This window comes from Serinus canaria, chromosome 4, assembly GCF_022539315.1.
Source record: "Serinus canaria isolate serCan28SL12 chromosome 4, serCan2020, whole genome shotgun sequence".
In the NCBI taxonomy this organism is placed as follows: domain Eukaryota; kingdom Metazoa; phylum Chordata; class Aves; order Passeriformes; family Fringillidae; genus Serinus; species Serinus canaria.
The window spans coordinates 10,611,747-10,628,892 of record NC_066317.1 but is presented as its reverse complement, the minus strand read 5'-3'; positions in this window follow the sequence as shown (position 1 = coordinate 10,628,892).

Here is a 17,146-nt window from a genome sequence, read left to right as displayed (position 1 = left end):
AGTGTGCTTGTTTGTTGTAAGTGGTCCTGCATTCAGGGGGACATTTTCTTTTTGTCTATGCTACTGTGGAAGCAGAGAAAGAGGAGTACTTCTTAGAGACTGAGACACTAGAAAATCAGAAGACAGAAATTCAAACCGTATCACTGATAAAAATGCCTAGGCTAAGTTTGGGCAAGGTCTGGTGCTCTTCTCCCTTTTTCTCATTTGGGAATATCTCTTCTCCTATGATCCCTTTGGCTCATCTGTTTAGACTGTTTGCCCTACTCTGGAGAACACTTTGTTATTTTATATTTGAACAATACCAATTTTGGTTGGGGTTAATTTATCCCATGAGTCATCTCTTTTCTCATTTGGTGTTCAGTTGCTCTTCTTGTTCCAGTACTTGGCAAATAGTTGCACTTGTTGAAAAAACCCTCAGTTTTCTAGTGAAGATTTAAATTTTTGATTAGCGAAGTTTGAATGCAATTGTCCTCAACATCTCATTTCCTTGGCAATTAAAAGCAGACTTTGTTTCAAAAGAGAGGTGTCTACTATAATAATTAGGGCTATAGCACAATCCTGTAAATCAGACTTTACCTCAAAAGGATGTAGTCACTACTATGTGACTGTCAGGATTTTTGGGTTTTCAAGGACTATCTACCATCTACCTCTCCATATTTTCTATTTGCATAACTTTAGATCAGGACTTTTGTGGTACTCTAAAATTAAATTGAGCTGTGTGGTTATGATTTTGGGGAATAGATTCTAGGTTTTCAGGCCCATGATCTTTTGATTTAATATTTCAGTGCACAGAATATAAACCTATCTAGCTGCTTTTCCAAGTACATGGGCTAGCTGGCTGCATCCTGAATCTATTATTGTTGATGACTTCCCTAAGATAAGTTAGGGTATCTTGATTTCTTTTCACTAGTCATATTCAAAGCATAAGAATTTAGGAATTTAGTGCAAGGTGAAGTTGCACAAAACTGGAAAGGTTACAGATCAGCATAAATGGGTGGTCGTGTGTACAGATCTAACAGAATATTTGAAGTAATTATATTGAAGCTGATCCTATTATGGTTTGGTATTACCAAAGAACAGGAGGAGAATGTTCCTTTTGTCAGAAGATTGCTTTAGTAGTTTATGGTGACTTCTGTTTTTTGTTGAACTACATAAATTAGATCTGCATCACTGGGGAGCATCCAGAAAGTTCTCAAGTATAATTGTTGACCTTAAAAAAAATACAAATTTAAATCTACGTTCTTGTAGATAAGCTAGGAGTGCAGAGGTTTCTTTTAAAGTCTCTATTTCAGTGTCTGCTGGGAAAAAGAGCTGTTGAAACTACAGAATTTTGTTGATACAGAAAAAATAGGAGAAATGGGTTAAGACTGGGGCTAGAGAAGTGATCCTTAATTTGAGCAGAGTATCTTGGTTTGACAGCATTTTTGTGCTCACTTGCCTGAAGAGAAAACTGCTATAGATGGTACAAGACAAAGGCAAAGCATCCAAGTGAACTATATTTGTTTTACAGAAAATTTAAGTCCTAGAAAATTTTAAGTCTTCCCCTCCCTCTTCCCCCTCCAGAAACAAACACATGTGCCTTTTGCTCCAGATTTGTTTGTTTGCCAGTAATTAATGTGTCACCGACATGTTTTATGAAAAATCCTTTCCTTAGGATTTTTCCCCTCCTGAGAAACTGAGAGGCCTCAGGAACAAACTGTAAACAATTCTTATCTGCAGCTGTGGAATGCAATAGGGGGAATCTATGATTGGTCTCATCTGGCTGTTTCCAATTAAGGGCCAATCACAGATCACCTGCCCAGACGGTCTCGGGCAGAGAGAAGACCTTTGTTATTCATTCCTTTTCTATTCTTAGCTTAGCCTTCTGATGAAATCCTTTCCTCTATTCTTTTAGTATAATTTAATATATTATCTATCATAAAATAATAAATCAAGCCTTTTGATACATGGAGTCAACTTTCTCATCTCTTCCCTCATCCTGGGACCCTTGTGGACAATACCACAAATGGTGATCCCCGAGTGAAAAAAGGGACATCACCACAAAAGGTGAACACCGAGGATAGAACTGACAGATGGTGCCTCGAGTGAAGAAATCACCACAATTGGACCCTGAATGAAGAAGAATTCTTCTGCTAAGCCCAGAGGAGCATTGCTACATTTGGGTAAACCCCAAGTGTTTGGCATCGATGGTCACCTACACAAGTGACCACAGGAGTGGCTTCTAGCCAGGAGCTGAAGAACTGAAGATCCTGAAGTTGGACAGAGTTCACAGCCGAGGCTGGCCACAGAGAGAACCTTTTGAAAAGTCTCCCAGACAAGATGTCCGGAAGTCTTCGCAGCACAGAGCAGCCTGCTGAAGCCCAGAGGACACTGTCACAAGGTACTGTTTACACTTCCCTTCCTAAAAATGCTGCCCTTCGTGCAAGGTGAGCTAGGATGTGGAAGTGGTGCCTACGGAGGCAGAGGTTCCATTCTCTTTCGGAGATGAAAGAATTATTAACGGCTGGCAAAAATGGGGTCATCAATGTAGAGTTCCTATGGTGAAGAGACATTTCTATGAGTTTTTCAGATGGACAAAATACTATGGCTTTTTCCCTGATCGGTTGTATTCCCTTGATTCCTACATATGGGACTGCATGGCATTGGTTTTTGAGGATGCTTTGCACCAAGAGGGATTTGGAACTCCTCACTGTTATCCAGCATTCAACACTCTCTTCTCAATTTTGAAATTGAGAGAATATTCATTCGAGAAGATTGCGTATTCAAGAGGCCGTTTTTCGCTGGAGCTGGCAAGAGTGGAATTTGTGCAAAACCACAGCCTGCAGCTTCCCAGCCTCCCCGAATTGGGGTGGGGGGGGGGGCGAAGCTTTGCCCGCAGCAGAAGAAAAGTTTTTTTCTGCACCTTTGGAGCATGCTCCGACGGAACCGCTTCCCCCCCCCTCGCTGCTTTTAGGGGGGAGGTGAATTGGCTCTGTCACTCGAGCCGGAGCCGCGGGCCCCACCCCAGCCCGCCCCACGGGAGGTGCCGGTCCCCGCGGCACCACTCGCAGCCGGACCAGACCCATCGCTTCCAGCAGAGTTTGTGGGCATTCCTGTGGCAGAAGCACCGCCTCCTGCGGCTTCGCCCGAGTTGCTAGGCGACACGCTCGACTGCAATCACCAAGAGTTTGTGACTGCGCTGCCGCTCCCGGAGCAAAGTGGGACAACAGTGCAGGCGGCACCGGTGGGCGCCGGCCCAGCGCCCCTGCCGCCCCCCGCGGCTGTCCCGCCGCCTCCCATGTAGGCTCCGCCGGCTTTGCTGTCTGCGCCTGCACTGCAGCTTCCAGTACCCGGAGAAGACGCGGCTGCTGTCCCCAGCCCGGCGGGGGATGCGCTCCCCCCGGCTTTGCAGCCCCCACCGACCCCCGCGGTGGCCTCGCCTTCACCTGCCACGCTGGTGGAGGAGGCTGAGGTTGAGAACCACCAAGCGGAAACATCATCGGAGCCGCCCGTGGCCCCGCGGAGGCCACTGCGGCGCCTGCAATCAGCCTGGATTCCTCCCCGAGCTTTTCGGGCTGTCCCGAGGCTGCCCCTGCAGGGGGAGCTGGGACAGGGGAAGGGGATTCCGGCCTGCCCCTCCGTGGGGGCGTTGTGGCTCGACAGCTGATTGCGAGCTCAGCCCGTCTGCCTGCTTTCAAACTCAGTGTTTTTCGCGGGCCGATTTGGGTTTGGTTCGGGGTTTCCCGCTAGGGGTTGGAATGCCTGACTCCCCCTGCGCGCCCCAGCGGCGTTCGGGAGGTGGCTCCTGAGCCTTCTGCCTCTGGTCCCCAGCCCACAGGGGGTGGTACCGAGGGGCAGGAAGAGGGAACACCTTTTGCATTTGCGTTGCGGAGGCAGGAGAAACAGTGGAAAGTGAGCATTTGTCCCCAGAGCAAGTGAGCATTGCTCACTTGCTCTGGGGACAAATCTGGGACCATCACCAGATCTGGGGTGATGGTCCCTGAGAAAGCTTCTCTTCCCCAGCTGCTGGTCTGCATCGGTTCAGAGGGGATGAAGCAGTCGGTCACTCTTGCTGCCCAGGCGTTGGCAGCAGGGTGCCGGGTTGAGAGAACACAGAGCCCGCTCCTTGGGCCGGGTCTGGGCCGTTTGGCTCGGTTCCCTGGGCCAGGGCCACCACCCGGCCAGCGCCTGTTGGGCGTGGGGGCTTTGCTTCCCCCGTCAGAACCTGGGCCACCGTTCTGTGAGCCAGGTCTGGGATCCCTGATCCTTCCACGAGGGCCAGGGCCCCCGCAGGGCCTCAGTGGCCCCTCTCTGCTGCTGCTCTTTCAGAAAAAAAAAAAAAAAAAAAAAAAGGAGTTGAAAGAGCTAGCAGCTCAAAAATTTTTTGCAAGCCTGTTTCAGGACAAAAAGGGACTTTCAGCAATGTCAAAAAGGAACATCTTCAGTTTGGACTTTTTCCTGAAACTCAGCTGTTTGGACTTGAAGCAATGAACTTTCTTTGCACTGTTTTTGTATTTTTTTCTATCTTACGATTGTTTTGGTGATGTGATGGAATTTGGGGTTTTGCAGAAGAAGAATTTCCCTGATGGTTCCACACCAGCATTTGATTGATGTTTTGATTTGCAACACTAAGCCTCTCAGGTGCTTGTTTTTTCCTCGGCATAGGCCAGCAGATGAAATTGCAAACGCTTTTCCTTTTAATTTATTTAAAATAAAAAGGGTGAGATGTCACCGACATGTTTTATGAAAAATCCTTTCCTTAGGATTTTTCCCCTCCTGAGAAACTGAGAGGCCTCAGGAACAAACTGTAAACAATTCTTATCTGCTGCTGTGGAATGCAACAGGGGGAATCTGTGATTGGTCTCATCTGGCTGTTTCCAATTAAGGGCCAATCACAGATCACCTGTCCAGACGGTCTCGGGCAGAGACGAGCCTTGTTATTCATTCCTTTTCTATTCTTAGCTTAGCCTTCTGATGAAATCCTTTCCTCTATTCTTTTAGTATAGTTTAATATATTATCTATCATAAAATAATAAATCAAGCCTTTTGATACATGGAGTCAACTTTCTCATCTCTTCCCTCATCCTGGGACCCTTGTGGACAATACCACAATTAATGCTTCAGTACTCCATGGCCTTGGTTCTAACTGTGGATCAGGACAGGGAGGAGCAAGACAGCTAAAAAAAGAAGTGAGTCCATTCTGATCACTGTATCCTAAGAACTGAAATACTTTGGCTTATTTTTGCAGAATACAATTCCCTCGCTTTCCTTGGAAATGGTATGAGGTAGGGTACATAATCTGCTGCCCACTTAGTGGTTAAACAAACAATTTTCTTTTTCAAACAGATGTTGCCGACAGGAATGATTTAAAATGTACAGAATATACGTTACTTGAGTTTCATTTATTTTTATGTTTAACATTTACTTTAAAATGTTCTGAGCAGACTGAAGGTATTTATGCCTATACAAAAGAAAATATGCACATTTACAAATGAAGTGTGATCACTTGGTAGCTTCAAAGTTTGCTTTTGTTGTTTTATTTGCTTGCCTGTGACTTTTACATTAACAGCATGGTTCTAAAATGCTTATTTGCAGATGTCACTTTAAGCAGTATTTTTCAAGAGTTTATTTTTCTTAGAAAACAGATGTCTGTAATTATCTTCTTTGACCTTGAGACTTATCAAAGTCAAACAGGTAATCATCCAATCAGATGGGGTATCATTATCAAAAGAAAAGTAATTATAATCTGAATACGTTTGAACATGATTATTACAAGCTTTAAACAGTTACACTTCTGATTGGGGCTGAACTAAAGACATTATCACTTCATAATTCACATGATGTAACTTTACTTACTCTTGTCATTTTGGAATATGAAGAGCTAAATTTATTGAATAGTGTAGTTCTTAAAACTTGAAAAAAAAGTTTCTCATACCCTCTCTTAAACCAGAAGGATTCTCAAAATCTTTCTAATGAAATTAAGGAAAACTCTATTTAAAAGCACAAGAAATAAAACAATTGAGATACAATTGAGAGCAATTTCTGAAGAGACTGAGGAGTACATCACGTGTTTCTGCATGAAATGTATGAAGTGAAGCAGAAAAACTGTTGGTAATTGGAGAATGGAGAACATATGGGGAGAAGGAGAATTCTTACATGCACAGGGTTGCCCATGGTAGATGTTTTGATTGTTATGGTGTGGTGCTTCCACCTGACAAGACAGGTGGAACTCAAGCTCAAAGCTCAGAAGTCACACTAATCCCATAGCCAGAGAAAGAGTTATTTTAAGAGAAAATTTCCTGAAGACATTGTACCTGCTGAAGTTCCTGTGAGCCTGAAGGACAACGTGACCACGTTCAGTGGCTGAATATTCCTGCTCTGCACACAATAATTGTGATGGTTGACTTAGCCAAGTGTGAGCCGGCAGAGCCAGAACCAGCTGACACAAAAATGCTCGCCAGGGGATAGTCCAGATTCTGTTTAGAGTATTTCAGCACTGCGCTTTATGTTCAAATTGGGTGGAGCAGAGTGATCTGAGAAGTTCTGCTTAGGATTTTGATTGTCAAGTTCTATTATACTGGTCCTCCTACAAATGCATGTGTGGAGTACAGACTGGCTCATCAAGCATTTTCAAAGCGGGCAGAAGCTCCCCAGATCCATGGGGAAATCCGTCAGAATAATCCAACTGCACTGTTGGCCATTTCTTGGATCTGGCACATAGTTGGGGAAAATTACCAGCATTAGATTCTCAGGAGACCATTTGAAAATCAAATAATTTTAAAAGATTAGGAAATAGATGCTTTCACAGCAGGATATGTCCTGTGGCGATACGAATGGGTTTGGGCTTTTTTGCTTGGGACATGCTTCAGAGCTTCACAGAGACTTGTAAGACCTAGAAGATGTCTTGGTGCTTGCCACACCTCTGAAAAGGAGTCAATACTCTTACACATTGTTAAGAATTACCTGAAGGCTACCAATCTTAATTAAAGCAAAAGAAATGGAAGTTGTTCTATAAAGAGAGAAACCACTTCCAGCATAACCAGTGAGACAAGAATTTGCTTGGAGGAAGAGGGAGTAGGGAAGCTGGAAATTCTGCAGAATTATCTAACTCCCCCAAAACTTACTGGCCTGCATATTTTTTAAGGGCTCCATTCCCATGACAGAAGGTTTATTGGTATGCATAACCATATTTCACAAACCCTGCATAGGCTGGGTGTAAAAAGGAAATCATTCAACTGCATGATTTAACATTTTTCGGCACTGAAAAGGGAGTTTGTGCACTTTCCAGCTCAGCCATGTCTCAGAGTCCCTCTGATGCTGAGCATCACTACTAGAACTTTCTGACACAGAACACGACTGATGTTGCTGGCTTGCTACAGGAGAGATCTAAACTCTCCATGGAGAAATGAGTTGCACTATCTGAAATTTACAGCAGTGATTAAACATACACAACTTTTCCACTGGTATCTGAAAGAAAGAAAGATTATAGGCAGGAGATGAAGCGCATCGCTCTGTTGGGGACTTTGGATTCAGATGTTCTTCCTGATAATAGAAAAATTAGTATTTTGATGTTGCTGCTGCTTTTAAGTCCAGGCATGAACAAAATTATGCTGCTGGTGTCTGTAGACAGTGTTTCAGGTGGTTTGTTGTCTTTCCATACTGGGGAGTAGGGAAGTGACTGTTCAGTAAAAAATGTGACTGCTGCAAAGAAAGCACAGTTGTCATTTTTCCTCCTTGCTTGTCAGGAGTAGAAATATCTCTGTCCCCTGGAAGAAGGAACACGGAGACCAGAATTAGCCTCTATGGCAGTTAAAAGCTTCCATGACATTAGAATAATGTATGACTAGCAATTTTAGTTTCTAGTAATGAATTAGAACAAAATGTTCATGTTCTACTCCTGCTGTTCTGAACTAGAAATACCCTTCCCTTTGCTAGAAGAAATCTGGGAGAGAAGGGGAAAAAAGCTGTAGAGTGACGTGGACAAGATGGAAATCAATTTGGGTTTTTGTCATGAAAATGCTGAGATAAAAATGATAAAACAATTATTCTTTAAGTCAGTTGTTGAGTTGCCTAATTCTTGCTGGACTTAGAACTGACATTTGGGACCCAGATGGGAAGTGTGTCAGTGAATTATGAAATCACTTGGCATGCAAAACCAGGTTTTCTTTGGGCTTAATGGAATTAGGTCCTTTTAGCAGTAAGAAAAGTGAAACACTAGAAGCTATTGCCTGTGGTAGCATGGTCTTCATGGAGAAAGACTGTGGAAAAGCCAGCTCAGGAGATGAGAGATTTCCCTGCTGTTGCTGCTACTGCTGCCTGATGTAGTGTCTAAGGCATTTCTAAGTATAGGTTATTTGAGAGGCAAGAGAGAGAGCTTGTTAAAGCACAGGATTGGTTAAAAGGCAGGCTGAGATTTTTGAATGACAGCTCTTTGTCCCTAGTGCATTCAGAGACCCACAATTTTATATATATTTTTAGAAGAGAAATCTTATCTTGCCAAAGAAATACTCAATGTTGTTTTTGCAGTGGCCCTTTGAAGGGGTCAGCAGACTGTGGTGGTTTGGTCCAGGGTGAAGGGACAACAGTGGGTTTAATTACCCACCTTCCTTTGGTTTATTTTTATGAATTTGCAGTAAGTTTGAGTTTGCTTTACTAATGCCAGCACTTCACAACTGCAACCTTGTGTAAGTTTGGAGAGTGAGTATTGTGAGGATTTATTCTAGGCCTTCAGTCAATAAAGTTTGGCTATTCCTTCTAAATTCTTTCTTGTCTACACATCAGTTTATATTAGAGATGATCTGGAAAATTCTTGGGTAAAAAGGAGGTCTCCCCAGACATCTCACTCTTCACAAATAAGTGAAATCCATGTAAACAATTAATTTTATAATTCTTGTGCACTTGTCTATTTTCCAGTCATTTAATTCTTTGATCAACACAGAAATTCAAAACCCGATGGGACGTTTTTCTTCAAAAGTATACTCATAAATTCTCCTTACATCATCTTTACAGAGTTTTTTGAGCTAAAAAAATTCTGTTTTACTATTTGATTACTCTTGAGTGAGTAAAGCAATGCTGTGAATATGAAAACAACTCTAATTGTTGATTATTTAACTTTTCTCTTATTTGTAGCTTTTTTCCATTTCTTCAAGACTATAAATATTTTTAAGGAAGAAAACATTCAGGTTGTGAATGAGAGAAAATTGTTTTACTGATGGATTTTTTTCTATTTTATTAACAAGCTCAGTACCTGCTCCCATATTTCAAGCATTTTAAATTTCCTTCATGTGCAATGTGTTTCCTTCCCTCTCACTTCTTATTTATCAAATTAAATCACAGAAGTATTTTTGCAGAAATGCCTTAACAACAACAAAGCCTGTTGCTTTTGTTACTATTCTGCTTCACTACATGCCCATAAATTCATTTAGCCAAACTAAGCTTCATCTTGTTGGAGGTATCAGTCTTTTTTCCCTTCAATTTCCTTGTCTTACATGATGGGTTACTGCTTAACATGGCTCTTTCCACAGAAAGGTACATTTCTTTGGTCTGAAATATTCCAATGTCTGTATCATCTTCCCTGTTCTTCCTGCCCCCAGAGCTACTGGGGCCACACTTCCTTTCTGAAGAGGGAGTCCTGGGAGTTCTGGGCACACCATAGCATAACTTTGGAGATTTACTAGAAATGGCTCTGTAATTAAAAGTTAATCTTATCTGGAAAATATGAAAGTATAGGCAATGCTGAACTTCCTCATATGGTCCATTCTCTAAATTACTTACATTCCAGGTTATGAGAATAAAAAAAATTATATCCCCTCTTTTTAAAGTCAACAGTTTGGAGCCCTGAGCTGTAACAGCACATTGGTATTTATAGACAGCCAAGTGTATTCATGGAGCTCTGTTAATTGAATAATAAAACTAGTACACGTCTCCCAGTTCAAAAGCATCCATCCATTCTTTGGATCCAGTGGCATCTGCCTCAGGGAACCAAACCAGAGTAGTAGGGCTTGAAATGTCTGGAGCAGTGCTGTTCTTTAACTTAGAATAATGTAGTGTCTTTAACTTCAGCTAAAATACAAACTGAAATATAGATTCAATAACAATGGGATTCCTATAGAATTATTTCATCACTAAGAGAATAATATTCTGTGCTCCAAATTTTCAGCAGCTAAAAGCAGCAGAAATTTTTATGTGCTAACTTCTCTGGAGAAAATTACCTGCAGAGAGGTTTCCAGGGAAGCTGCACATATGCATATGTTGCTGTAAGTTAAAATAAAATTTGTCTTGCAGTTTTTGTAATACATTTCTTATACAAACCAACTGGTGTTCTCCAAGAAAATTACTTTCTAGTTCTTATTTATCACATATTTACTTCCTTTTAGTGTTCTCTTATGAGCTACCCAACCTAATCTTTAGCTGTCTTCCAAAATTAGGCCCTTTTCCCTTTCATTAATCTATTCCTTTATTCTATTTTCAATTTCTTCCTCCAAACTTAGTCCACGGTACTTGTGCATGAAACACAGGTATCTGCTGGCTAAGCCTAAATTGGAAGTGCATTTACATGTGTGTTGGGCAGATTCTGAATGCAGTGATAACCCCCACTTGCAAGGCTCCCAACAGAGCAGCTCTGAAGTAAAAGTGCTCTGAAATACAAGGTAGCCATCACAAGTGCCAAATCTTACTGCCTTGATATACTGAGGAGGAACTATAATTCTCATCTGGTTTTGCACAGACATTACAGAATTGGGCATCCTAAAAACTTCCTTGTCTCATCTAAAATATCTAATATGCTATTGGGGGGAGGGGGTGCATTATAGCAGTTTTATTTCCATTGGATACCTTTAGCTTCTCAGAAGGGAAAGAGTAGATTTTTAAAATCTGCTTTCTATCCAAAGTTATTGCATTTCTGTCATTTGATAAAATTAATCATAATTTCTTAAATCTGGATGGATTTTTTCTGAGAGAGAAAAACCCTGCTTTTTTACCTTTTCTGCTAATTCTAGTACTGACTTGACACTGTGCATGTTTATTTCTGCTATTGCAGAATTCTTCACTCTGCTTTAACCCCAGTATCTTTCCTAAGGAATCTGAACTTGCTTAATTAAGTAATTTATCTAATCCTGCTTCAAAAATTCATCTGTTCTGCATCACAGCTAATCCTGAAATTTGGCATGAAACTGTGCACAATTTATTTTGCATTATCATGCTGTATTCTTCAGAAAATCTGTCAGCAAGGTTAGTGGACACATTTTCAAAGCACAAAAGACTGAGACCTATTTAATCTCTACCTTTAGCTAAAGGAAGTTCCTGACCTACAAACAGTTAAGGCTGGATGGACTGTTCAGTAGCTCCTCTGTAGCTGTTCAAGCCCATTCCATCAAAAAAACTGTACCCAAATTTGAATAGAAGCTATTCATATGGTGCTATAAATAGTGTATCTCATACCACCATTGAAGCTATAGAAAGTAGTTGGTGTTAGTCCTGAATTATGGCATATTGGTCTGTTGGAACAACGGCTTCTGCCAGTTCATTGGGTGTCCTGCAGCTTCCATCAGTTCTGTTTAACTTCATTAGATCTGAATTTTTGCAGCATCATAAGCATAGAGAGCATTTTTGGAGGAGGAATTCAGTTGAATCAAGGTTGATACGTGTATATCTTGGCTGAAAATCCACAGTCTCACTCAAAATGCTTTTAAGTGTGCTTGTATCATTACATTCTTGTGGTTCTAGTCATCTTCCTCTTTCACTGATTGAACCAAATACCTTCTCCTGTGTACAAGTTTGGGACAAGAGGATCTGAACCTCTGTTTCATACTCTGATATCAATAGCCCTGTCTTTAGCATGATATTTACTGACAACTTTTCAATTTAATGCAGATTAAGAACCTGTTTCAATGAGGCTGTTCTTGCTCTAATATGTGTAGCTGACAAATAAAACAATCCATTGCTTTGGAATAATTTTCAGCTTTGAGAATGGTGAGTTTTCATTAAATAGTTAGCATTAATAAATCCAACATTCCATTCTCCAAAATAAAAGTATTTTTCCAATAATAAAATATAAAGACCTAAGACTATTAATTTATTGTTTAAATATTTTTAAATCATATATTGCTCATAGTGTTTCTATAGACACTCATTTAAAAGAATAATTTATGTTTCTGTCTATACTCTGTCCCCACATAACTAATTTGTAATAACATTATTGTGACTGCAAAGTCAAGTATTTAAAATTGTGGGTTGTCACAATTAACACCTTATATTTAACCCATTAAATTTTCTCCTTTTTGTATTTTGCTTTGTGATATACGGTTTGAATATCATTGTATTCTGTTGGTTTGGGTTTGGTTTTTTTTCCCCTAATGATCTGTCTCAGTGTCTAGCAGGGATGGTGCTACATGGAAACAAGTCTGTGCAGCAAAACAGAAGGCTGTAACCTGGAAACTACAGGTTACAGTGACAATGGTGGGAGGGTTACAGGGACAGTTACTCAGACTGCTCTCTTCTTAATTCCATTTCCTTTATTTAGACATTTTGTAAATTTTGGTTCTTCCCTTTTCTTCTGTCACTTCTTGGTCCTCATACATCAGATTAGCTCTCCTAGATATTCAGGTATCTCATCACACCTAAACTCAACTGCCCCTGGGTTTGCAGGTCAACTTCATTGACCGTGGTACCTCAGTGAATCAGTTCCTTCTTCATCATCTTTAGCTTCCCTCCTTGATGCACATTCCTACACTACTTGTCAGGAGAATTCATCTGCTTCCTTCCCTATTCCGGTTTTTAGCTTGACTCTGTTCCCAGATGAGGTCTTTTTTCAGAACTGCAGGGATTCATGCCTTACTTTTGACCCTTCTGTAGCTGATTCAATAAACTGTATTTCCTAACTGAGAACTGACTCTTGACTCTCACAAATTTTCCCACTGAAAGGTCTTGAAGAAGGTTGAAACATTTCCCCAAGTACACATGGCAGTGACACTGCTTCCACTTGAAATCTTAGAGAGTTGCAGAAAGCAAAGATTAAAAATAATGTATAATACTAACTACTGAGCAGCTCCACTAATGATATATTTGATCATCTCTCTCAATTTCTGCTTATCATTGTGATCTTTTTTAATAGCAAAAGCCACATGATACGTCTTGCAGAGAAGGCTTTTGATAAGCACAAGTGAGGGTAAACTTGTCTGACTTTCCTTGACATGCTGTGTGCTAGAAGCATTTGATTGCTGGTCGCATCTGTGCCAAAATTCTCCCTGCATCTTTAAATATATCGACATAAAGCAAAGTAAAACAACTCCTATGTTGAACTAGAGTTATTAAAATATTTTAAATATGCTTTTAAATGTACTTTGTTATACTTGTCTCCGTAGAATCATTTTTGTTGGAAAAGACCTCTAAGATCTTCAAGTCCAACCATTAACCCAGCACTGCCAAGTTCACCACTAAGCCACGTCCCTAAGGGCCACATCTAGAGTTGTAATAAAGGACAAGTAATCAGTTTAAAAGCAGTGCAGGAAAAAAAAGGAGCAGTGGAACATAACAGAAGTTATGATATGTTGTCTTTGTAAAAATAATATATTTTTTAAGATACGTTGATTGCAACTTTTAAGTAAAGCTAGAAGGGAATTAGGTATTTTGCACTTCCACAAATAATGCCAAATGTAAGAGGTCTATGGAGAGCTGGAGAACTTAAAAAGTACAATATAAGTAGTGACTTAATCATCTCAGCAGCTGGTATGCAAAAAGGAAATTACTTTTCCAATTAATTTTCCAGGATTGTGTTCTTAAATATTTAAATATAGGTGCACACATGAGGAACATGGTGTATATAAATAATCCCAGTCACTTTAGTAAGTGATAAATTTATACAGATGCCCAGGAAAAATGGATGTCAGATCCGGACATGAAAATGCTGTTCTGTGGAGCAAACAACAGGAGTGAAGGTTAAGTTTCTGCTGAGGATCAAGAGGAACTTCCCAATGTTTTTTGACAGGCCTTGCATTGATGTGTGCCACAGCTGTATTTCCATCTCCAGCACTGTCAGTATTGCTTTCCTCATGCAGAGTTTCCATCCTGAACGCTGCCACTACACCGTCACAGCCATAGCGCTTGTTCTGAAATTGGGTTCTGGAAGTCTGTAGTGGTTTCTTGGAGAAAAGGCTGCCAAGCTGACAGGAGAGCAAGATACTAGCACCGCAAGAAGAGGCAAGGTTTATTCGGGATATCACGTCAGCAATCTGCAAAAAAAAGTGTTTGTGATAAGATGATTAGAAAGAATTTTCTGAACAAGGCTGCTAAAAATGGGATCAATGTTTTTAGTGGATCTGCAGTTATCTGTTTGGATTATACAGTATGCCATATTCACCTGAATTGTTTTTCTTTAAATATAAACTTTATTAACAACAAAGAATATTTTGAAGTTCAAGTGAATCAAGTGCCATTGTTGCATTTTGGAGGGGAAGTAGTAATGAGGTACTTCAGCTCTGCTTTGGTTTGATAGGCCTTTTAAACAGTCACTGTCAGTGTTGGCTGTACATGTTCACTACTTGTTTTGGGGAAGTAGATTTTGCTCAGTGGATGTTCTAACATGCCTAAGTGAGAGGACAGGGCCACTGTTCCTGAATTAGAAATTTCTTCTGATGCAATTTACACAATAATAGAAACTTGTAGTAGTATGAAATTTATTGGTTAGGGTTTGTGGGTTTTTAATCTAGAGGTATTTCTCAACTGCTGTGTTCTAGTAAACCACATGAGCTCTGGTTTGTTCCTCTTTGGGAAGAGGTGTACCTCAGTTACTAGGAGAGATCCCAGTGTACTGTGAACTCTTAGAGAAGAAAGGAAAACAAACTGCAGCATTTAAAGCAGTGCAAGTATGATAAAACTGAAGGTGTCTGGAGATATTTTGCATTTGTATATCATGTCCTTTCCCAGCATCCAAAGTTGCAATAATGCATTACAGACTCGCAGTAGCATAAATTGTGTATTGCTACCTCCATTTCATTGACAGGGGCCTGAGATACAGAAATACTCGTGGTTTTTCAATTCATTCCGTGAGCTAGTTCAAAAATGGAAATATTGTTCCCCTTTTTAAAGTTCTTATTGTGTTTCAAGTCAAAAAGGTATTTTCCTCTCATAATATAATTAAAATATATATTTTTGTAATCCCCAGTAAGAGTTCTGATTTCTTTTTAATATCAGTCTCAAAATATGTTTGTTTGATTTGTTCTCTAGTGACAAATACGTCACAACCTCTCCAGGCAATATGTTTCAATTTCTCCCTGTGCTTATCACTAGAAAAGTTTGCTGCAATTTAAATCTATTAATCCTTGTTCACAATGGGCAGGCAGAACAAATTTCTTCTTTGCTTTGAAAGCAGTGGCCCTACTCCTCCTCAGTCTTGCCATCTGGAGATAAAACTGTTGCAGTTCTTTTGATCTTTCATTGTAGGCTGTATTTTCTAACCCTCTGATCACTCTCTTTGCTCCCTGCTGCTCTTTCTAGTTAACAGCATTCCTAACGCGTGCCCAAAACAAGGTGCTGCACTCAAGCCTGATGCCTTATTAGTTATGAATAGAGCAGAAGGATTCCTTCACTTGTCTCACAGAGCAATTTCCTGTTGCACACAAAAGATGTTTGCCTTTTCCCCCCACGAGTGACTTTGCTGATTCACATTACTTGTCCTGAGTTGGAGACCTGTTTTTCTGTGGAAAGGCTTTCCTACCACTCTGGCCTTTGTGGGCCGCCCTTGCAGTTGTCACAAGACATTTGGTTTGCAGTTTTAGAATCAGGCTGCTTTCATCCTTTCCAGACTGGATAGATAGAGCTCACAGGAACATAAAGCACAGAGCCCACCCAAGCCATCATTACTGCAGCCATCACCATGAAATATCTACTCCTGTGCATTCTTCAAATGTAAGTTTTCTCTTGCCTACACCGTGTTGATCATTCTGGGATGTTTGTCACCATCCAAGGGTGGTGAAATATTTGATCTAGTTGGACTGTATTCAGTTGTTCTCATAGCAGAACATTCTCCACGGTGTAGATACCTGTGCAAAGAGCAGCCCTGTCCCTTGTAACTTTTGCAAGGCTCTGGAAGCCAAGGCATTTTGATCTCCTTCTGTGTCTTGAGTGCTGTCAGTGACAGGATCACCTTTGGCAGCATTGTGAGTTTGACTGCTATTTTCCTGGGCTGGGGTGACTGCAAAAAAAGGAGAAAATAATTAATTATCTGCAGCATCTGGCAGGTGATAAAGAGGCGTTGTATTTTCCTTTATTTTCCATTTTTCTTCCTGGTTTTCACTCGTTCTCGTCAAAACATTCTGTATGAAGTTTTATTCAACTGAAAGCGAATGCTCTCATTAATATGTACTGTATTATGTTGCTGAATCCCTGAATCCTTGCTGAATCCCTGAATTCAGGGGCGTCGCTACGGCCGCTCATGCTGGACCTGCCCTCCCCGTGCCGGTTGGTGCCGGCATTCCCTCCGGGAAGCCGCTCCTCAGCCGCGGTGCCGCCGCCGGCCCTCAGGTGGCGCTCCTGCAGCGGGGCCCGCGGGCGCAGCGCCCGGAGAGCGGCGGGAGGGGCTCGGGGCGGCGGCTCCCGCTCCGGGGGGACACCCTCACGGGCCTGCCGCACGGCGTGTGGGCCGGAGCAGCGCGCCCCGCTGCGGGAAGATCCGCTCCGCAGCTTCCCTGCGGCTCTCGGAGTGTGCTCTTCAGGGCTCGTTTCCCTGGAGCCCGGCCTCGGCGCTGCGCCGCTGGTTAAAGGGCATCCCGGGCTGGGCCGCGCCGGGAGCGGGACGGGCGTGCCCGCCGCTGGCACACGGCGGGAGCGCGGCCCGGCCCGCCAGAGCCAGCCAGGGACGGCCTTGCCAGGGCTCGTCCCGCCCCGCCGTGCCCTCCCTCCGGGCAGCCAGCGCCTTTGCAGCGGCAGCGCGGAGCGCAGCGAGCCATGGTGGAGCGGGAGCGGACCGGGAAAGGATCGGAGGGTGGAAAGGCCTCTGTGCTCCTTCTCCGTGCTTTGAGTGCTGTTCGGAGGGTGGAAAGGCTGGAGCCTCAGTGCTCCTGCTCCGTGCTTTGGAGCAGGATTTACACCCGTCCCGCAGGATTTACACTTCACTTGGTGCAAGCGCTCAAATAATCAAAAAGGCTGGATTCAGGAAGGAGATCAGAATTAA